The sequence below is a fragment of the Trachypithecus francoisi genome, unplaced genomic scaffold (assembly GCF_009764315.1).
Source record: "Trachypithecus francoisi isolate TF-2019V2 unplaced genomic scaffold, Tfra_2.0 Lachesis_group2, whole genome shotgun sequence".
NCBI lineage: Eukaryota > Metazoa > Chordata > Mammalia > Primates > Cercopithecidae > Trachypithecus > Trachypithecus francoisi.
The window spans coordinates 87,805,146-87,828,835 of record NW_022681465.1 but is presented as its reverse complement, the minus strand read 5'-3'; the positions used below and the strand labels follow the sequence as shown (position 1 = coordinate 87,828,835).

At 43.3% G+C, this 23,690-nt stretch overlaps 1 long non-coding RNA gene across 2 annotated transcripts; it reads left to right on the top strand.

Moving 5' to 3' along the window:
• Positions 1–4,610: 4,610 nt before the first annotated feature.
• On the top strand, positions 4,611–22,221 carry LOC117065145. 2 transcript variants are annotated; one of them, XR_004429835.1, is made up of 7 exons: positions 4,611–4,944; positions 6,696–8,871; positions 9,666–9,786; positions 12,777–12,837; positions 13,217–13,318; positions 17,572–20,604; positions 22,005–22,221. It is a non-coding gene; the product is annotated as an uncharacterized LOC117065145 (long non-coding RNA). The 2 variants fall into 2 exon arrangements; XR_004429834.1 differs by lacking the exon at positions 22,005–22,221 and having other exon boundaries at positions 17,572–21,173.
• The last annotated feature ends 1,469 nt before the right edge of the window (positions 22,222–23,690 follow it).

The window sequence follows — 23,690 nt, the reverse complement described above, 5'->3', positions numbered from 1 at the left end:
TTCCTGCTGATAGTGACTTTAAAAGAATCAACCACAGTATTGTTATCAGCCCTGTGGTTTCAGTTCTCATTTGTGCCTATATTTAGACTGGAGGAAAATAATCTCTTTCCATTGCCCTGGAAATAAGAGACTGTTTTTAAGGAAGTTAATGGATCACCTACATTTGGAAATCCCCTGTAAATGACGTCTTTTTGCTATGAAGGAAGACATGCTAAAGCTTATGAAGTGAGGAAGTTGCTATCTGGTGGAGTGATTATGACTTTGATAGTCAGATCATAGGTCTATGACCACTTAGTCTCCATATGCATTGGGCCAGGCCATAGGGCAAGGGCAGGAGCTTGGGTGCACGACCGTATGTGGGAACAAGCATCCCATTTGTACCCTAATAAGAACACAGGTCCATGCTGCTCGAGAAGAGTGTTGATAAGCACAGTTCTAAAGAACAAGCACCAAAGGATGTCTCCCCTAAATAAGAACCAAAGTCTGATATTGGACTTAGAAAAAAAAAAACCATGAATTAGAAAGAATCATGGGTTGTAACAGATACCTAACCCAAACGTATCATTTTCGTATTTTCCTTTACTGGCTTTGAAGAATTATTTTTTTTCTTCCTTTATACCATTTTCGCTGAACAAAATTCTTCCAACAATTGGAATTGGAACAGTTGGAGTTTTTCTCTAAGAAAATTCTCCCCATTCTCAACCATTCTTGAGTGGAAAGGAGAGAGGGTGTCTATCTTTTTACCTTATGAATGGGAAAATCCGTGTAATAACTCAGAGTAGAATAAATCTGAGTATGTGGTGGGGAGAAAGCATCATAAGGTGTTTTCAGGGTCAGCCTTCAGTGAACACGCAAAGAATGCAATTTGTCCTTTCTTTCTTATACTCTATGCTCTTAATTCACTTAAAGGCTGTCCAGGACTCCATATGGAAAACCTCATTATCCCTCCATTCTGCTTCCAGGAGCCCCTGGTGTGATTGGAGGGAATCTGGAGAAGACACAATGTCCCCAACTCCAAAAATCTTCACTCCTCTCAATATTGGTGACACTGAAAATCACTTCTTTGGGAAGGGTTCCTTAATTGGCTTACCTTTTATTCAAAATGTAAGTCCTTAGAGGCCTGGGGCATTAGGCCATTAGCAGTAAAAAAAAAAAAAAAAAAAAAATTGGAGGGAAGGGGAAGTGGAAAAAAACTAGTGCTGACTTTTAAAAAAATTGTAAATATTGGATCTTGCCTGAAACTTTAGGTACTGATGGCTGGTTTCTTGACCTGATTCACGTTCCAGATATTTTGGCTCTATCTATCTCCAACACAGTCTGACTCTCAAATTTAATGAATCTTACACTTCAGGGCCACTCACTCACAGAGGTGCCTTCCCAAGACCTTGGGAGAAGCCCTAGCTATGTGTTCATGTGGTTGTGCGTTTTTGTCGAATTTGCAAATACAGTATATTTTTACTTTACTTGGCTCATACTGCTGTCTGTTTCCACTCCAGTGTCCCCTCCCTTATACTTGATGTCCTGTGAGGGATTGATGTGGAGGGAAAGATGAGGAATTATAAACACATATTCACTTGTAATTGAATTAATGTCTAAACAAATCTTTATTTTGATGCCTGTCTACCTTCTTGCAATTTTAAATTATTTTTCTTACTGAGGTCCCCAAATTCTTCAGGCTCCACAAAACCTGAAGGCAGATGTCCCTGAATTCTAGGCTTCCTGCCATCACATAGTTATTGGTCTCATTTCATCTTCGCCTTCTATGCTGATATTCAATAACTTCTACCTGTTAAACAAATAATGTTTGGTTTTCCTGGTCCCCCACTATGGCCCGACAAAAGTACATCATAGAAAAGAGACAGCAAATGAGGGCGATGCTGAGAAAATAGTTAACTGAGTGAAGAGGAAGAGAAAAGAGAATCCAGAACATAAATTGACAAGTTTTCTCATACATCCTGGTGTTGGTGGCGGTGGTCAAAGGAGAGGGTTTTCATGCGTGGAGGATCAGAGGAGAAGACTCATCAACTTCTGTTTGTTTGGAAGGCCGAAATGAAACATTGCCACGCTGGTTGAGAACTGAGTGATATTCCAGCCTGAGATGGAGGTGGGGGGAAAAAGGGAGGAGGCAGGATAGGGAGCTAAAATGAATTAAGGAAAACACATGGTCATCCGGAAAGGAAATGGAGTTATGAAAAGAGATGGAAAAAACAGTTCTTCCAGGATAATGTCTTTTGTTGGTCCCCAACGGGAAGCTCAGTTGAGACATGAGGAAGCTGGAAGAATACGATGGAAGCCCAGGTTACCTGACACAAGGAAAGAGGGCCGAAGGGAAAGGCGAACAGTAGGGAACAGGGACCAGGGGTCACGTTTTTCTTGGCATTGAAATATTTTCAAACAAGTTATTTTTCAAAAGTTTCCAAGGAGGATTCTCTACCAGTTTCCAACCTCCATTTGGGATTTGAAACCTACAGGAAACAAAGACCCTTCCCATGACCTCTTTTCTTCCTCTCTAAATTAAATTTGGATGCAGAGAGCTGGTTAAGCGGAGGCTGGAGCCTTCTGCTGTGCCTGAAAGGGTGGCCTCTCCCTGATACAGTCTTAGGGGCTGCTTCTGCTCCCAATTAGCAGTTGTTTTGGCAAGTTTGGGGACATCGTTTTGATTTTTGGCAAGTCATTTAAAGATCTGGCTTTCAAGTTCTTCCATCTGTAAAATAAGGAATTTGGACTAAAATCATTGGTTCTTAACATTGTGAGGGGTGGGGAAGGAATGGTTAATGACTCTTTTTGGAAGAGGCTGAAAGCTACAGAATTACTCCCCTGAAGCAGGCACATATGTCTGCTCACATATAATTCTGCCTACAATTTTAAGGGTTTGTGGACCTTACGGTAAACAGTTCTCCAATGTAGTTATCCTCCTGGCAGAAGGGCTATACTTCTTTACCCCCACTGAACTCAGGCATTAGCCAATGGGATGCAAAGGGCCCCCCTTCTGTGTTGAAGAATTAAGAGCTTAGCTCTCTTTTCCTTCTGCTTTGAGGCCAGCAATATTCCTGATATTGCATTTCTATCACGTCCAGGAGTGAGTATGTTGATGGTGCTCAACTCTGTATTATCATGTGATATGAGTAAAAAATGACGCTTTGTTGCTTTGAAGCCACTGAGATTCTCGAAGTGTTTGTTACCACAGCATATCCTAGCCCACCAGGACTGAGAGAATCCTTGAGTCCATTCGTGCACTCTAGAGCTTTTATGAGCCTCAGGTTATCAATTCTGAGTCTAAATCATTTCTAACATCTTTTTATTTCTGAAAATGTTTGAGTCTGCGAGACAAAACTTAAACATGCAATTTCAGGTTTTTGAATTACCTGAACTCCCACTCTGCCTGGTTCATAAGGAATGTCCATTTGGTTGAATGGAATGTCTCATTTTGGAGTCAAGCGATCAAATTCGCAATTCAAATGGAAGACTCACCTGGCTCATCTTCACAAGGCAGTGAGATATTAAGGGGTGGCCCAAGGTCTCACAGGGGATCTCCTAGTGACAGATAATGGAGGGGATCCTTTCAGCCCCAGGCCTGCTGTGGGTGCTCCCTAACTGTAGTCTCATTTGCAGTAGAAGGAAAGAGAAAGATCAAGAAAACAAATAAAAGCATACTTCTGAAAGCTTCAGATGACAAAAGAAGCCAAGTTAAGAGGCAGGATGTCTGCACTTTGTTTCTATTTATGGAAGACAAAGTTTAAACAGACCTCTCCATTCAGAATCCGTCTGGCTATTAAAATTGCCTTCCAAGTTATTATCAGCAAGGAAACGGACGGCATTTAAATCTTTCCCTGTAGTGGGTTTGTATTTGGAGATGTTTCACATGTGTTTAATTCGCTGATCAATTTTACCTTGTCAAAACAGAGAATGGTCTGTCAAAAACAGGATGAAGCTCATTAGTGAGATGCAGGAGATAGCACAATGGAGGGAGAATAAACAGACTACCCAGAAAGGAGGAAACAAGAGCCTATTCAGGAAGCAAGTGGGAATAGTAGAAAATGATACAGTAGCCAAGGCAGACCAAAGGCTAATGGACTGTACTGCTACTTACTAAGTGATACTGAACAGGGGAGAAAAATGTCCATGATTTGCCATGTGATGGTAGTTCATAGTGTGGGGCCTGATAAGTCAGCAAAGCAGATTAACGGATTTTCTCCATTCTAGATGGCATGTGATTTTCCTAGTTAAACATTTCTGAAGTCAGGTCTTATCATAATTGATGTGTAGATCTTATAAGGTTGAATTTTCCCTACTCTTCACAAATGTAATTGACGATGGGATGGTTTATGACAAAGTGTATGAGAGAGAGAGAAATATGAAAGTGAAGTTCAAATAATAATTAAGAAGTCAATATACTACATAGCACAGAAAATCCAGGCTTAAGATTTTAAATGTCATTTATTTTTGGACTGGATTATACCTTCGTGTCATTCAAAATTTAAGTTTCAAAAGAAATATGGCAAAAGTCTCCCTCCCAATCTTGTCCCCCAAATGTTCAGTTCTCCCACCTGAAAGCTATGTTACCAGTTTCTTGTATATTCTTCCAGAGATGGTTTATTTATATGTCAGTGAGGATATATATAATTCTCCCTTTACCTATTCAAATGACAGAATACTACATACACTTTTCTTTCTATACTTTGCTTTTCTTTCAATGCAACAATATATCTTGGAGATTATTCTGCAGAACATCAAGAGTTTCCAGTTCCTCTTTTACAGTCGTATAGTGTTCCATTTTATAGAACTACAAGGATTTATTTAACCTGCCTCCTTAAAATGGGCATCTAGATTGTTTCTCATCTTTTGCTATTACCAACACTGCATTACAGAATGACATTGTATTCATATCATTTTGTACATGTGTGAGTAGGAGAAATTTTAGAAGCGGAATTGCTATGTCAAAAGGTATGTGCATTGGTATATTTGATAGATATTGTCTATTTGCCCTCCACAGAAACTGTACCATTTATATTCCTGTTAACAATGTGTGAGAGTGTGTATTTCTTCACATCCTTTTCAATATTGTGTCATAATTTTTATCTATGAGAGTATCTATTTTTCTACATCCATTCAGTGTCATGGGTTATCATGTTTATCTTTGACACTCTCTCAGGTAAAAAATGGAATTCCAAGGTACTTTAAAAAATGTTTAAATTGAAATATATTTACAAAGGTATATTGGTCCTAAGTGTGTAGCTCAATGTCTTCACAAATAAATGTGACCAGCACCCAGGACAAGAAACAGGACAGGACTGAGAGCCCAGTAACCTCCCTTTTATACTTCTTTCCAGTTCAGGTAGTTTTTGCTTTTCTTTCATTATGAGTGAAAGTAGCCACCTTTTAAAAATCATCTATTTTGAAATACCTGTAAATTGATTTCACAGGAGTCAAACATCTTTTCTTGTTTTTAATGGCCATTTATATTTCCTTTTCTATGAATTGTATGTTCCTATCTTTTGGGCATTCTTTGATTTTTCTCCTTAATTTGTAGAGGTTATTTTAGAGATAAGGACATTTCAGTCCTCAGTAGGAAAGATCTGAGCATTATGCTAAAATTCATCAATCGTGGTTGACCCCTTAGAATGGATATTAAGCATTTGGAATTTTAGAAAGTCAGTACTGGGTAAAGCAGCTCAGTGATCACTATAATCAGCCCAGACAGCCTTTCCCTGCAGTTGCCCAGAGCCTATGCAGCCACTGCCACTCTCTCTTTTAACTTATAAGTGTGACCCTCTCCACCTCCATCCCCAGCCCTTCCCTCTGTCACCTCCCACCCCAAAAGCCTTGCATAAGTGGGTTCTTCTGTCAAGTGAGTGATGGCTCAAGTATCAAGCAAATATTTTTCAGGTTACCAATAGAAAACATGAACAGATTAAAGGAAAAACCCCATTAAACAGGAGTATCTGAGAAGACTCTGGGGAAACATTTGGAAAAGAGACTCTTCTAGGAGACAGTTGCCTGCTCCTAGATCACTGGTGTCTTTCCAGGCTGTCCCATCCAGCTCAGTCCCCCACATAAAACCACAGCATTCCTCCTCGCCTGGTTCAGAAAGGGCCTCCCAGGACTGTCCTCACAGGAGGGGAGTTTCCCTTAAAAACAAAAGCAAGTAGGAGTTTTCTGCTGCATGTTTGTGCCTTTTTTCCCCCACTCCCTCCGACTGGACAGTCACCTCACGCCACATGCTTTCCAGCAAACACTCGTCACCCGATAAATCATGTGACCCCTTCTGTTTATTTAGAGGTGCTGGCTGACTGGGGCCTCTCATCCAGCCCCTGCTCTGTAACCAATTTCAGAGTGGTTTTCATCAGAAAGGGGAACTTCTGAGGACCAGATAAGGCAAACTATTCATTTGCATGGAAGAGCTCCCTAGGCCATTCCCTGGGATGCCAGGAGAATTAGGGAAACCTCAACACAGTTTATGAAGCTGCCAAAAAGCGTGTGCTAGAGAACACCAGCTCCGATTAGTTCCTACACAGGATGGAGTAACTGTAGGAAGTCTTCTTTCAAATGTAATTTGAGGTTCATTTTTGACCCTCATTTAGCATTTTAGATTCTGGAATCAACAAACGTTTTTGCTGAGTGCTTTGGCAAAACCTCAGGCTGAACTATTTTAACTCTGTTTTTTTTTCTTTTCTTTTCTTTTTTCTTTTATTAAGAGGCTACTTATAATGAGAAGAAGGTGGAGTCTGCTTTTGACCAAATGAAATGCCTGGCTCCAAGGGCAGGACAGCATATCTCAGAGTGGGCTCGGGAACTACTCAGTCAGTATGGCCATAAAGCAAGTTCTCCAGGCCCCGTCCCAGGCCTGAGGAATTAGAATCGCAAGAAGTTAGGCTCCAGAAACATGCTTTTAAACCAAAAAAGTTCTTCAGGTGAATGTTATGCTTATTGACATGTAACAGCTCTGCTTCTAAAAGCACCGTTCTGATGAACCAGAAGTGGCTCATAGCTTCTTGAGCCATGGACCATCAACTGTAATACGAAAAAGTTACCGTGTGGAGAGGAAAGAATCCTTCACCTTTGATTTGCCTTTCTAGGTCTTTCAATCTCCCTTTAATCCACTCGATGGCTAGTTTTTCAAGATAAATGGAAACTTTATTCAGTTTGTTGTTGCTTTTAAGTCCTTGGCCACTAGGAGAGTCCATGAAGGGCAGATATCTTGTGATAGAACGAGTGAGCACTGAAAATGCGTCCGCATAACAGATTCGTGACGTGCAGATCCTGAATGGAGTAGGGTGGGTGGGGTAAGTAGAGGGAGAGAACCAAGTGTTTTTCTAGGCAGTTATTCAACCAAACCATTACTTCAAATATCCAGACGTCATTTTAAAGCCTGGTCTGACTGTTGCCTCAGGACCCAGTTTCTTAGCTTTGAGTGAATGAATTGAGGACAGAGAATCTGTTACGAGTGACAGCTGCCTATTACTAAAAGCCTTAGGAAGACCTGACAGCATCAAAACCTCTTCATCCGAGCTGATCTTGGAGGCAAGGTCACCGCAGCATTACTGCCGCACAGGAGCTTTCCTGTGGGCTCCTGAATGCAGCCCAGGACGGTGACTGAGCAGTGGCTGTGTGGTGCCCCAGGGACACTGAACACTAGGCTTTGGGGATACAATCTTCAGCAGAGGTCCCCCACCTTGTTCACTTTTGGCACCAAAACAGTGAAGCACATTTGCACAGGGACGATGAGGTCTCAGACACTATCAGTAGGGACCAGCATGGATGGAAGACCACAGGGTGGACCACAGGAAGACCACACTGTCCTCAGTGTTCAGGACTTCAAAGATTGTATAATGGAAGCTGCTTTTAGTTAGTGAGAAACAGAATACCCAATTAAAACAGCCTTGAATATCAAGGGTTCATCGTGGTACACATCAAGAGGTTCCAGAGAGGTAACCTCAGCAACATAACGCTGTCAGAAGGCCACGGCTCTTGGTGATGCTCTCTTTTCCCCTCATAACAACAAGACGGCTGCCGCTGCAGGTCCAAGCATCGTGCCTCACATGGATGTGCTCAAGAGGCAGGAAAGAATGGAGTTTTGCCTCACATGCCTTTGTTTTAATTAAATAGGAAATTCCCTTCTCACACTCTCCTCCTGAGGTAGGAGATGAGGCTTGGACACTGGACCAAATTGAGGACGAGCTAAAACAAGGACAAGGCAGAAGCAGCTTTCCATAAGACAGCCCACCAGCCTGCCATCTAAGTTTACCATCACCATGGCAACAACAGGGAATTACCACTTCTTTCCATGCCAATGGCCTGATGGTCCAAAAGTTAGCACCCCTTCCCTGGAAATTTCTGCATAAACCACCCCTTAGTCTACATGTAATTAAAAGCAAGTATAAATATGACTGTAAGACTGCACTGAGCTGCTACTCTGGACACACTGCCTATAGGATAACCCTGCTCTGCAGGGGCAGTCACATAGCTATGACGCCACCACTTCAACAAAGCTGTTTTCTTCTACCCTACCACCGGCTCACCCTTGACTTCTCTCCTGAGCAAAGCCAAGAACTCTTGTAGGTTAAGCTCCACTTGGGGACTCACTTGCCCTGCGTCACTCTCGCCCTATGGAAGATCCCAGAAATCCACAGTCACATACCCATCCCACACTCCAGGTGAAAGGAAGGGTAGGTTTGCTGAACAGTCTCAGCTTAAACTAACCACCTTCCATTTGCCTGGGCTGGGGGAAGGACCCACCTTCCCTGAGTATGTTGCTGTCCCACAGTTGAATAAAATCAGGATTTCAGCAGCAAAACAGAAAAGTTCAATGACTTCTAAACAGGCCATGGAAGATGGACAAGAACCTGCCAAAAGGATCTAGCATTATCTTTGGTAAGGAGTTCCTTCCTAATGACCAAGAATAAATTTCCTGCTCTGGAGAAAAGGGGATGCAAAGTAAGGTTTAATTTGATTTTAGAAAACTGAGAAGTGGCATTTTTCATCTGAGTGTTTTGTTTGGTTTGGTTTTCCGGGGGTAAAATTTGGTTTATGTCTCAGAACTTGGGATGTCTGAGTAAACTCTTAGGCTTGTCAAGAGGTCCTGTCCCTTCAGCTCCCCAACAGGCCTTCCCTGCTCATGTTTCTCCATCAGCCCTTGTGCTGAAAGAAGTGTGGGTCTGGGTCAGATGTGTGCATGCACTGGCATTTTCCACTGAGGGGTTTCTAGTAATTTCTTAATGAGTTTCTGAAACCTCCAAGCTGGACTTTTTTGTTGTTCTTTTTCTTTTTTTAAGTTAATAAAGCCTGAATAGTGAATGAGGCCATCTTTAAAGAGTCATGTGTACTCAGCAACTTTGGTGTGTTAGTTTGTCTTCCAATCTGTCTCACTCGGGGTGCTTATCTCTTAGAAAGGGAGATTATTACCACAGAGACTGGGCTGGAAACCGCTTCGCTGACAGGTTTAAGAGTCTTAGCAAAATAAACAGCCGAAAAGGCAAAACTGTGTGCAAAATGGCAGGCTTCATTCTCTCTATGTGGCTCAGCTGGGTAGAGAGGGAGCTGGAATCAAAACAAAACAGAAAGCATCTCAGCAACACTCTGAGAGGTTGAGCTTCATGTGGGAGGGCGGTGGGGTGGGGGCGAGCGTTGGCATTTCCTTCTGACCAAGTAGTTCTCTCCTTTTACAGAGACAATTGCTAAACTGGCAAGCCCGTCACCATACCTGTTGATCTGGTTTATGATTCATGCCTTAAAAAACCCTAGAGTTGTGATGGTTCCTCTTCCTGTTTTTCATACCCAGAAAGCTATGTAAGTAATGGAATTCTGCTGTTGAGTTTCTCTGGAGCTTGCTTTGCAGGACCAGCTGAAGATCCTTTTCCTTGGATTTGGCAAAATCCAAACTAGGACCAATGCATGCAAATTTGCAAGCAACTTGAGAACAAAAGAGTATCATTTATTTTTCTCTCTCTCTTCCCAGCACCTCCAGCACAGTATTGGGAAAATACTAGGCACTCCACAAATGTTAATTAAATGATCAGATGAATAAACGGATAAATTTGCTGTCTCCTTGTAACAGTACTCTAGAGTATTGGGAAGTAAAAGTGTTTCCACATATAAATTTATTCTTCTTGTTTTAATGCTGGTGGCAAAATTTCCAGCTAACTCAGAACAAAAGAGCAAATTAGAAAGCTTAACTCTTACCCCAGGATCTATTAGGAAGGAGAGAACCTATTTAGGTGGGACTTTGTTGATTGACGAGCATTCAAGAACAATTAGAACATTTGTCAGTAATTGAGGTTTTGCTATAATTCTTCCACTTTTAAAAGTGTTTGGGAGATTCAGGTAGAACCTGCCATCTCTCCCAAAGTTCAAGAATTCAAGGCAGAACTCAAGTGACTTTTGCAATTGAGGGAATAGATGGCTCCATCTCTTTTTGGGACATCTAGAGTTTGTGTGTTTCTTTTTGACTCAGGTCAAGAAAGACCCTTTTCAAAGAGTGCATAGACCATGTAACCTTAGGAGTTTAGGGTAGGAGTTCAGCAGGAATTTGAATCCTGACTCCACATGTCACTATGCAACCTAAACGAGGGACTGTCCTTCTCTAAGTCTTCATTTCATCATCTATAAAAGGGGGCTCTAAAAGACAGTTGTGAGAATTAAATGGGATAATATGTGTAAAGCATGTAGCACAGTGCCTGGCCCTCCATAAGCTCTCATAAGGGAGCCATCTGTCATTTTTATTATTGCCATCACTATCATCATCGCCAGTTTCCTGTACCAGAACATTGTACAACAAAGAGGTTTGGATCAAGATCATTTTAAACCTCTTTTCTGAGAGCATGGATCCTGAATCCATGAAGATGTATTTAACTTGGTCATGAACCTCAATTTGCTTGGTTACTGTACATGTGAGCTGAGGTTAAATCAGTCCAGGATAGATTCCCAGAAAGCAGATGCACAGCCCAGCATGGACACTGTCTGGCCTCAGCAGCAACTACTAAATGACAATGCTCCTCCACCTATTAATTTTGTTTTCAAAGGGGCAAATTAGAGAACATCTGATTACAGTCATACTGCTTACTTTTTTTTTTTTTTTTTTTTGAAACAGAGTATTACTCTGTCACCCAGGCTGGAGTGCAGTGGCACGAACTAGGCTCACTGCAAGCTCCACCTCCCGGGTTCATGCCATTCTCCTGCCTCAGCCTCCAGAGTAGCTGGGACTACAGGTGCCCTCCACCATGCCTGGTTAATTTATTTTTGTATTTTTAGTAGAGACGGGGTTTCACCGTGGTCTCAATCTCCTGACCTCGTGATCTGCCCGCCTCAGCCTCCCAAAGTGCTGGAATTACAAGAGTGAGTCACCATGCCCGGCCACACACTGCTTACTTTTTAACTACCAGTCCCACCCATTTCTACCAAAAAATAAAAAAATACAATGAAAGCTAATAAAAGACATTATGTTTAAAGATGGCTTTTGCTGGAAACCACCAACCCAGCATTGGAGAAGTAGCTGAGCCAGAGGAGAGACCCTGTAGCCTGACTGATGTAGATTCAGACACCAGCTTGGCATCTTCTGGTCATGTGAGCTGGTGCAAGTCACTTGACTTTTCGATGCCTCCATTTCCTTATTTGTAGAATGGAGATAATAATGCTTATGTAACATCTCTAAGGGTTAGAGATGGTACATATAAAGCATTCCTAATAAAGAGATTAGGTGCTCAATAAAAGTGGTAGCTGGTTCCAGGATTCTGGTTATTATTCAGTCCCTGGTTGTTATTAAATCCAAGACTTAGGGAAAATGGCTCCTGGAAGCATATTAATAATGATGCTCAAATCTACTTATGGTAAGCCAGGCAATCCTCTACACCCTTTACATATATTAACTGGTTAAATTCTCTCAACAATCCTATGAGGCAGGTAATATTATTACCCCATTTTACAGATAAGGGAAATAAGGCACAGAAAGTCCAAATGCCTTATCCAAGACCCCAAAACTGGTAAACAATAGCAGGTATCATCTCAGGCAGTGTGATGCCAGAGTTCCTGCTCTTGGCCACTCCTCCAGGCTACCTCTCTTAGGTGACCCAGAAAGTGATGGGGTAGAGGACAAGCCTGCATCTTCCCCTCCACTTGGTCTGTTGAATGGCCTAGAGGCAGAGACATTCCCCTAGCATGTCTTAAGCAAGGTCAGAGGAAGAGTCACACCCTCCCATAGGAATTTTCCAACTTCCCACTAGACCTACTGGGACTAAATCTAAGAAAAATGGATAATATATCAATAGCAACTTAAAAAAAATTTTTGGAAGGAAAACTCCCTGGCAGAAGTCCAGACTTCTGAGATAAGAGACCTCAGTCTTATTTTGGGCCATGTGGCTTAATGAAGAGCCTCCTAACTTTAAAGTCAAATGAACTCATAATCATATGTTGGTCCTGATATTTTTTGGCCATGAGACCTCCCTCACCCTTAGTCTCCTCAGCTGTGAAAAGAGTTTAATAAACCTTACACTATGGAGTTGCTCTGGGAATTAAATGAGATAATACACTGAAACTCCCTGCACAATACCAGAAATTTAGTTGGCTCTCAGTGAAGGAGCATCATACACTCTAATATGATTCGGCTGTGTCCCCACCCAAATCTCATCTTGAGTTGTAGTTCCCATAATCATAATCCCCATGTGTCATGGGAGGGATCCAGTGGGATCATGAGGGTGGTTACCCTCATGCTGTTCTTGTGATACTGAATGAGTGTCTCATGAGATCTGATGGTTTTATAAGTGGCTTTCCCCTCTTTTGCTCAGCACTTCTCCTTGCTGCCACCATGTGAAGAAGAACATATTTGTTTCCCCTCCCTCCATGACTGTAAGTTTCCCGAGGCTTCCCCAACCATGCTGAACTGTGAGTCAATTAAATCTCTTTCCTTTATAAATTACCCAGTTTCGGGTAAGTCTTTATAAGCAGTGTGAGAATGGACTAATACACTCCCCCATTTCAGCCACCTTGCATGATGACTTTCAGAGCAATGATTCTCTTAAGAAGCAATTGAGATTTTTGAACTACTCCACCTATCTCTGAAATTGGGACCCATCAATTCAGAGACTAGACATTCTGCTGTATGACCACAGCCTTAAACTTTGTCCTGGCCCTTCTGGCTTCTACCACCTCTGACACCTACTATCAGCCTGATCTCTGCCAGGCCTGGCATCCATTGACTCCTCTAACAGTGCTCTACTTCTTTCAGGGGCAGTGGAGAGGAAGGGTCTATGGCAGGGAAAAACTTCTGAATATAGAACTTGGAGACTGGCCAGGGCTTAAGTTCTGCATCTACTACTGACCTAGGAAGGTAACCGTCTCTTTGCCATTTGGGACTGAATTCCTTTATCTGTAAAATGGGAAGGGGAAAGTATTAGACTGGGTATCACTGAAGCCATGCCTAGGTCCTCTTCAGACTAGTAACTTCTTCCCTATTTAGGTCCCTAGCACCCCAAATTCACTGACTGGGAAGCTTCGTGGCTTTATAGCCTAGCGTTACTGGGTTTTCTGGAGAATGAAGGAGAAAGAGAGATGCAAAACAGCATTGCAAGATGAATATCCCAGGCTTCTGTGAACTCGCTAATAAAATAAAATCATGAATCGGTCTCCCTCACCCACTCCCCCAAAAAAAGAACAAATTTCTTTTGAACTTTCTTCAGTGGCAAAGAAAAGCCTTTACCTTCAGAGCCAAGGCTATTTGTATACTGTCCCAGTGTCTTTTCACCCAGAGCTCATCGCACAGACAATAGCAAAGGCAAGCGAAAAGACAAGCTATTGTTTTGTTGTATTTATATCCTGATGTAGGAAACAGCATGAAGATACCGTCAAGGAAATTCAGTAAGTCTCGGCTCTAGGGTATGTATACAGTTTTGGTGCCAAAGGCAGCAGGGCCAGATGTTGGAGGACATGCTCTCCCTGAAGGAACAAAAGAGAAGTATGTTGGGATTCTACAAGGGAGGAGAAAAGCCAGGAGTAATCACGCAGGTACCCACCAAGTAAGCTCTTGCAGAGGCCTGGTGGCAGCCTTCTCTCTGGGTGTCAATCCAGATACTGCTGCCTGACAGCTATAAGATCTTGGACACGACTGTAATCTCTCTGTTCCTCAGTTTCTTCATGAAATGAGACTAATAACAATGCCTAGTTCACAAGGCTTCAGTGGGAATTAACAACTTAGTATATATAAATCACGTAGAACAGTGCCAGATATACACTAAGCACTCATTGTTAGTGAATGTTCTCATTATATATATATATGTACATATATATATATCTATGTCTAAGAAGTTCTGTGATGCCAGAGCTATAATTATAAACCTTTACTTCCATTTTAGGGAGACTGAGGTTCAGTTGAATTATTGTTGGCTCTGATACTGGACAAACTTGGATTCTGTTACTTACCAGCCCTGATCTGGGCAAGGCTGCATCAACAGTGGGGTCAAAGTGGCTCAAGGCTTAGGATTGCTCAGAAATATGGTCCTGCTCCAGGGAATCTAGGGATGCTGTATTGTCTAGATTTGTGGGACCCCCTTTAAGCCTCTTTCTTCCATCATCATAGTCATCTTCACCATCATAAGTTATCATTCTCATTATCATCATCATTATTGTAATCAACTAGTTAGCCTCTTCCACTTACCTTAATGTTGTGTGGGTTCATTTATGTTGTATTTTATATATAATACATGTTGGATTATAGTTTGTATCAATACTTCATTCCTCTTCATGACTGAATACTATTCCATTGTATATACATACCACATTTTATGAATCCATTCACTCACTGATGGACAACTGGGCTGTTTCCACTTTTTGGCTACTGTGAACAGTGCTGTTATGAATATTGATGTACAGATTTTTGTTTAAATATGTTTTCAATTCTTTTAGGCATATACCTAGGAGTGGAATTTCAGGGTCATATGGTAATTCAAAGTTCAGCATTTTGAGGAACCATAAAACTGTTTTCCATAGTAACGGTACTATTTTACATTCAGCAGGACTTTGATGTTAAAAGAAGTAGTCCTGGTGGTTAGAATTTTCTCCTTCCTGACTCAGTGGTGTGGAGGAACTGCCCAGTGGATGGGAGGGACAGTAAGTGGGGGCCTGGACCTCTCTGCTGCCTCATTAATCCTTAGTTGTAGGAAGGCACTAACTGGGCCCTTTGCAAAGCACATTTTACTAAAACAGTGGGGAAGCAGGAGGGGGATGGGAGAGAAGTGGACAGAAGACTCTGAACGTGACCAAGTCTAAGCAAGAGGCCATTATATAGACCATTATGTGTGGACGGTTTTGAATCCTAATCACTTTATTCAAAGAGAACCTTGGTATTCTTCTGCTTTTATTTATGGTAGTAATTGCCCACAATCTCGAGGTCTCCAAGATATTTGGTGTCCGATGTCCTATAGCAACTTGAAGGGGAGCATGTGTCAGAACCCCCTTAGAGGAGCAAGGGCAGATCAGGTTTTCCAGGAGCACTTGCCATAGAAGCCAACAGGCTGGGCAAGGAAGTTACTGGAGCGTCTGGAAGAGCAGGACATTGAGGGAAAGCATAGAGGGTTGGAGCCAGGGAGGCTCTGCCATTAGATGGGGAGAGGCAGAGTGCAAGCAGGAGATAGAGCAAGCCATTAGGAGTCAGAGGCCAGGTCTGCAATCCTATAAGGCAAAGACAATGGGGTTCCACAAGAGGCATTGACCATGGATGGGACTGGGTGGCCAGGGCTCATTATTCTCAGGGGTTGTCCCATTAGCTGTGAGGACAGTCAGAGTGGAAGAAGCAGAGTCTGGGCAGGCAAAGAACAGCCTTTCTCAATAGGTTTCTGAGACAGCTTATTAAATGTGTGTTCAGGGGATTTTTAAACTTCACCCAGATATTTTTAAAAGATATTGATAACAAGAATATATTATAAAACCTGAACCCTGTAAAATGCAAAGTGTTCCTCCTTTGAAAATAGTCACCACAGTTCATGTTCTCTTCTGTTCTGTTCTTTTTTAAATATATAATTTCAACTTTTATTTTAGATTCAGGGGTACATGTGCAGATTTGTTACATGGGTATATTGTGTGATATACATGTGATGCTGAGCTCTGAGGTCAAATGATCCTGTTACCCAGGCAGTGAGCATAGTAGCCAATAGTTAGTTTTTCAACCCTTGCTTCCCTCTAGTATCTCCCAGTGTCTATTGTTGCCATCTTTATGTCTATGTTACCTAATATGTAGCTCCCACTTATAAGTGAGAACATGTACTATTTGGTTTTCTGCTCCTGCATTAATTTGCTTAGAATAATGGCTTCCAGCTGCATCCATGTTGCTGCAAAGGACATGATTTCCTTCTTTTTCATTGCTGCATAGTATTCCATGGTGTTTATATACCAGTCTTACATCGACAGACACCTAGGCCGATTCAGTGTCTTTGCTATTGTGAATAATGCTGTGAAGCACATAAAAATGAATGTGTCTTTTTGGTAGAACAATTTATTTACATTTGGATATATACCAGTAATGGGATTGCTGCTGGATCGAATGGTAGTTTTATTTTCTTTGAGAAATCTCCAAACTACTTTCCACAGTGGCTGAATTAATTTACATTCCCACCAGCAATGTATTTGTGTTCCCTTTTCTCTACAGCCTTGCCAGCATCTGTTTTTTGTTTTTTGTTTTTGTTTTTTTCTTTTGACTTTTTAATGACAGCCATTCTGAGTGGCGTGAGATGTCATCGTGGTTTTGATTTGCATTTCTATGATAATTAGCAATGCTGAGCATCTTTTCACATTTGTTGGCTGCTTGCATGTCTTCTTTTAAGAAGTGTCTGTTCATGTCTTCTGCCCACTTTTTAACAGGGTTGTTTGTGTTTTGCTTGCATAGCTGCCTTCCATGTTCTTTTCTATGTTATCTAGAACTATAATAAAAGTAACTGCCCAGCACTTTGGGAGGCTGAGGCAGGCGAATCACTTGAGGTCAGGAGTTCAAGAGTAGCCTGGCCAATATGGTAAAACCCTGTCTCTATGAAAAATACAAAAATTAGCCGAGTGTGGTGGTGCACACCTGGATTCCCAGCTAGTCAGGAGGCTGAGGCAGGAGAATTACTTGAACCCCCAAGGTGGAGGTTGCAGTGAGCCCAGATCGCACCACTGTACTCCAGCCTGGGAGACAGAATGAGACTGCGTCCTCCCACCCTCCAAAAAAAAAACTGGGTCTGAGACAGGGTACCCAATCTATTTCTAAGAAGATGCTACTTCTCATTTTCTGGAAACACTGTAGCAGAGAGGAAAGGACAATAATGTTCCATAGTGGGTGGGTAGATATAAAAACCCCAAGATGCTCATTTCAGACCCAAAGTGACTACTGCTTGCTGCCCTCACCTTTCTCTGCTGGTAACACTACCAGCCCCTCCAAGATGTGGGTGATCTCATGAGTGTTTGGAAGAATCCCAGGACCAGGCTGGGGGATCGTCAAAGCTGACTGGATCAGTACTGGTAGATCAGGAAGCCTTACTGAGTAAGGCTAATGCCAGGTCTCCAAACTGCCACTGAACATCAGGGGTCCTTCCCACAATATCTTTCTTTCTCTAGGTCAAGAAATGATTCTGTCCCTAGAAACAAGAGCAATGTTTATAGAAGAGTCAACTCAGAGACCTTGTGCCGGTCCAAGAGGACTATCTCATCCTGCTCCCCTGCAGGCACTAAATGAGACAAAATTCCTTCTGGAGTTCAAGTCCAGAAGGCTGACTATGCTGTTAATGGCGGTATACTGAGTTAAGAGAAGTCGGGGAGATGGGAATATTGGGTTCACGATTCTGCCTGGAGGGAAGAATTGTGGTCTCCTCCGTCCCGTGGGGTAGGGGTCCGGGCTGATGATAGCGCCTCCTGGTGCAGAGTATACAAACAGCTGAAGATCTGCCTAGATCCCGTATCCCTCTATTTTTTCCCTGTGGGAACTCTGTATAACTTGGAAAGAGCGAGGACATCCTGGCTCGCAGCTGGCCAGCTCCACCTGCGACCTGGACACCCCCGCCCCTCCCTGCGGAGCCCGGCGAGTTCACAGGGCTGCCTCCGCTTCTCCCAGCGTGTCTGCTCTCCTGGCCTGGCCTCCAGACCTTTTCTCCACGGGCAGCGATTTCCAAGGCTCTCTCAAGACTCCAAATCACGTTGTTTGGGAGTGAAAAAGTGAAAGCACACATCGTGTCATTAGAGCAGCAGGGACCAGCTGCTGGGTCAACACTTCCGAAAACAGCACTTCCTGGGGAGCGACCGGGGCATCTCAGAATCTACGGTTTGACCTCCTGCCAATTCTCATGGTGTCTTTATACATTTTAACACAAAAATAAGATGTTTTCACTTGAGAGCGAGAGGGAAATGAACTGTTAAGGTGCTCTGTCGCCAGAGAAGTGAAGCTGGGGGGTAAATTTTAGGAACTCCCGACCCCCTACCGAGGGAGGATGCGAAGTCTGCGCCTGAAACGCGAGCGAAATCCCCGCGCGCTTCCCGGGGTGACGCACATGTCTGTGTTTCTTTTTGCTTTTGACCAAAAGTCCTAGGAAGGGGCCTCCTCAGGGAACAGTCGGGGGCGCTGTGCCAATCGTTCCTGTCCCCCGACCCAAGTCAACCGCAGGCCCAGGCCAAGGCCGCCCCGGCCGGAAGGGCCAGCTGGTGGGGGCCGTGGGGGGCTTGGGACGGTGGGTCCGCCCACCCCGCCTTCCTGAAGTGGAGAGTTTCGGCCCCAGCCTAGCTGGCGTGGACTCTGCCTGAACCACGCCTGGGATGCTTTTGCCAAAGGAAACTTGGGGGGTGGGGGGCCGGGCGGGCGACGATCCCCCTGCCCGTCCTCCCCCCCCCCCCCCCCCCCGCCCCTGTCCTCCTCAGCCGGGAGCCGCGCTGGGCCGGGGTCAGCTGGCTGCCTTTGTGGCCGCTTCCCAGGAAGGAAGAAGCGTTGTCTGCAGATCAGTTGATCCGCGGGCTTTCCTGTGCCGGAGCGCCGCCGTTTTCCGGGGACTGCTGCCACCCCCGTGATTCCCAGCCGGGGTTGCCGGCGGTGCGTGAGAGCCGGATAAATAGGCCATTGTGAGGCCGCTCAGTTCCAGGTTTCTTATCACAGTATCCACCAGTGAGAAGCAGATTCCGCCCCTGATGGAGCTCATCCCAGCTTCTCTTTTCTTTCTCTGCACAGTTACAGTCATTTCTATTTTTTGCAGTTGTAAAGGGAATATTCAGAAAGTAATTTATTGTGTACGACAGGGACTTAGGGGGGCGTGTCTGCAGACCGTGTTCCCACCGGGGTTGGGGTTTGCAACCTTGAATTTAGCTCCGTGGGCTTTGGTGTGTGAGGTTTCTACCCGCCCACCGCCCAAGGCAGGCACGTCCTTAAACCCCAGCTGCAGGTATCAGGAGGGCAAGTTCGTAGGTCTCTAGATCCAGTGGTTTGGCCTTTTGGTGTTTGTTTTGTTTTGTGATAGCCTTGATCTGCTTAATGGACACTGAACATTTGAAGGTCGAGGGAACACGAGTGAAAACAGGTCAAATGAGGGAGTCTCTGAGGAAGACTGGTGGTTTGGGAAGAGCTGATGCTGATGGTGTTGAGTGTCGGTTTTGTTTTTGTTTTTCTGCTGCAGCAGTCGCAGGGCTGTGGAGGGGTTGGGGTTTCCTGGTGTTTGACTTACTGGATAGTCATTGCTAGGCAGAGCTAGGTTTATGAACCTGTGACCTGTGTTCAGAAGCCGACTAGTTGGATGTTCTACTGACACCATCTTGACATGCTCAATAATTTTTGAAAAGGACTCTACGTTTTCATTTTGAACTGCGCCCCGCAAATTATGTAGCCAGGGCTGTTAGTAGGCTCTCAAATTCATTTGAATAAGCTTGAATAACGGTTTGAGTAAGTTCCCATTTGAGATAAGGGCCTGCGGTTAGTTGATAAGCTGCTGAAGGTGATTCTCTTAGTTTTCAGAATATCTACTGTGGCTGTGCTGACGGATTAGAGCAGGTTCCACAAACTAAACCGGGCTGCCTGGCATCGTGGGCATCTGCAGGGAGCGGCCCCAGCCCCCTGCCAGATCAGAAGGGTGCAGCCAGGCAAGATTAGCTTCGTTCTGCCTGCTCAGACTTCATCCTTGAGAAAGCATAGAATGTGCACCCCTCAAAGACGTAGCGATTTCCTTAATAAGATGCTTATTTGTGCTGTTGTTGCTTCTCTTTTCTTTTCCACTCTGAAATGCCTGGCTTCCAGGGTTGAAAGTGGATTCATCCTGTCGAAAATATTCTATCGTTTTGGGGCACTGTGTTAATACTTCCAGCACCTGCTGGGGACTGAGTGTTTGCATCCTCCCGAGATTCAGATATTGAAGATCTAACCTTCAATGTGATGAAATTTGGAGCGGGATCTTTGGGGAGTTATTAGATTTAGATGATGGCATGAGGGTGGTGCTCCGTGATGGGATTAGTCTCTATAAGAAGAGAAATGGAAACTAGAGCCTTTTCTCCCTTCACTTGTATGAGGACCCAGCAAGAAGGTCGCTATCTGCAAGCCAGGATGAAGGCCTTCATCAAGAACAGAATCTGCTGACACCTTGCTCTTGGACTTCCCAGCCTGCAGAACTGTAAGAAATAAAGGTCTGTTGTTGAAACCATCCAGCCTACGATATTCTGTTATAGCAGCCTGAGCTGACTAAGACAACCCCTAAACAACTCTTGAGAAATTACTCTAAATCAGGGACTTTGCATTTCTCAGAGACAGGGGAAGGGAAGTTGGCAATAATTCATAATAAATAAGGAAAATGCTATCTTTTTAGAAATAGTTTGTATAAGAAACAATTATTTTGGTTTAATGCAAAAAATATTCCCTTCAAATGAGTATGTGTTTACTTTCCTTCACTCATTAATTTCTGGCTTCACTTTTCATTTACTCAACAACATTCATATAGGACAGGTAATAGAGGAGACGTTGTGACATTACAATAAAAGAGAGAATTCCCTGCCCTGGAGAGTCTTTGGAATAGTGGAGGTGTAAAGAAATAAAGAATACAATGTAATGTTACACGTGCTGAAATAGATATCTATCAGGATATTTTAGGGCCACAAAAGGGTTATTTGAATCACTTCCATTTGCTCATCATTAATGAATTCCCTAGGTTATTTTTTTGTGAGCCTTATTATTATTATTATTATTAAGGTGTTTTGGAGACAGAGTTTCACTCTGTGGAGCTGGAGTGCAGTGGTATGATCTTGGGTCACTGTGACCTCCGCCTTCTGGGTTTAAGCAATTCTCGTGCTCAGCCTCTCAAGTAGGTGGGACTACAGGTGTGCAACACCATGCCCAGCTAGTTTGTGTATTTTTAGTAAAGATGGGGTTTTGCCGTGTTGGCCAGACTGGTCTCAAACTCATAGCCTCAAGTGATCTACTCACCTCGGCCTCCTAAAGTGCTGGGATTACAGGCATGAGCCACCATGCTTGGCTGGACTATTATTAATATTATGTGTAATGTTATCTATTAGTATTAATATTAATAATGTGTGTTAATTTTAATTATTAATTAAAATATTTGATTTTAATATGAATTAAAGTGCTATTTATTAATATCTATTAATAGTATTTATTATTGGTAATAGCTAGCATTCATACAGCAATTGACATGTTCACTGTGCTAAGAGTGTACATGCATTTTCTCAGTTTAAGCTCATGTTTAATTAGGTCCATTTAGAAACTGTATTGTATACAAGAAACTGAAACTGGGACATTAAATAAATTGCTTAAGGCCACACAGTACCTAGTGTAGAGTCAGAATTTTATCCAGCTGGTCTCTTCCAAAGTTTGCCCTCTCCAGGCTATACTGTTTCCAGCAACACAGCTGCAGCACCATATGAAATCAAGGTTTGTACAAAGTATCAGAAAAATGCCATCTACAATTTCACATGATCGTTGCCCTTTGCACAAAGTGCACTAAGACTGATAACTCCAAAAGAGAGAAGTTTGCTCCCTCCTCACTAGAAGCTTCATGTTTTTGCATCAACAGGTTGCGGATGCCAGTACCACACATGGTTCTCAGAGGATGCAAGTAAATTTCTAGAATGTGGGGTAGGACGCAGAACAGTGTTCCATGGCTTCTCAGAGGAGATTTTTATGGGCATGCCATTGCTTCCAGGTAACTGGTAAATTCTACACCCTGTGGAAGATTCTGTATCTCCATGTCTACTACTTAGGAGGCAGATTTAGTCTGCCTACGAAGTCCTGCCACATCACAAGGCAGGAAACCAGCATTTATTTATTTATTTATTATGAGATGGAGTCTTGCTCTGTCTCCCAGGCTGGAGTGCAGAGGTGCGATCTCTGCTCACTGCAACCTCCGCCTCCCGGGTTCAAGCGATTCTCCTGCCTCAGCCTCCTGAGTAGCTGGGACTACAGGCACGTGCAGCCACTCCTGGCTAATTTTTTGTATTTTTAGTAGAGCTGGGGTTTCGCCATGTTAGCCAGGATGGTCTCTATCTCCTGACCTCATGATCCGCCCGCCTATTCCCAGGAACCCCTCTAGGCTGGTTGGCACTTGTGGCCCCAAGTAATAAAGATCACATGAGTTTGAGCTTTTGGAGAATTTCCTTGAGTCTTAACACACTTACACACAAAGTTGCAATAAGAAGAGGATGGCAGAGGGCGGGTATGGGGGCAGAACAAAGTTCTTCAAGTAGCCGGGGATAAGATCACAGAACATCAGAATCAGTGTCAGAAATAGAATTCAGGTCTTCTGATGTGTTCTGTAGCACGTTCCCTTCTGCAAGGAGTAACCTCCTTGGAACCTGAAACAGGGTTGGCTTAGAGCAGAAGCAAAGCAAACCCTGGCTTTTTTCTTAAGGGAGATTTTTTTTCCCTTTTTTCTATTTTGGAATCTAAAGATAGATAGATTCCTTGGCTGGGTGCTAAATGCTTTCATTAGGGAGAGGCCCTATGTGGCTAAATTCAGTTCCTCCCACCTTGAGATAGTCCCTTTGCTCTGACCTTGACCTGAAGGTTTAGCAAAGCTGTGAAATGGAAAGCAAGTCTGGAAAAGACCAAGCAAAGAAAGAACGGAAAGAAAAGACTCATTCAGGGTGACATTGTGGGGCAAAAGGTGTCTGATTACCAGGCTTTCTGTTGCTGCTTGGGTCCCAGCACGCGGAAGAGCCACCTAGGTTGGCCTTCTAAAAATTCATCTTATTATTATTTAAGTAGAAAACATAACCAGTGATACCACTGGAATCTGATAAGGGTTTTCATACTACATGGCTAATAAATATTAACCCTAGTTGTAGATAAAAGATGACAGATTTATAGAGCTCAGAAACAAGGTAACATGTAAATAAAACCTCTACTTGTATAACTTTTTGGAAACAATGTGGCAGCTTTCTGCTATCTGGCCTGGAATCACTAGGTCACCAAGGAAACTGTGTAGATGGGTGTCTTTGCTCCTTTATTCATCATTGTTAGTCAGTGAAAAACTGTGGTACTTACTCTGCTGTGGATAAATAAGATACAAGCTCATCTGTCCTCGGAGAGCTTATGATGTTGAAGGAAGATCAAAAGAAAAAAGTATATGAACTTGAGACTCAGACATGGCAGGGGCGGTATGAGGGACTGATGGGGCTGGGACCATAGGCAGCTGTCTGCCTGGGTTGCTTTGCTTTGGGGGAAAAGAGCTAGTGAAGGGGAGGTTTGTGCTTAGTACTCA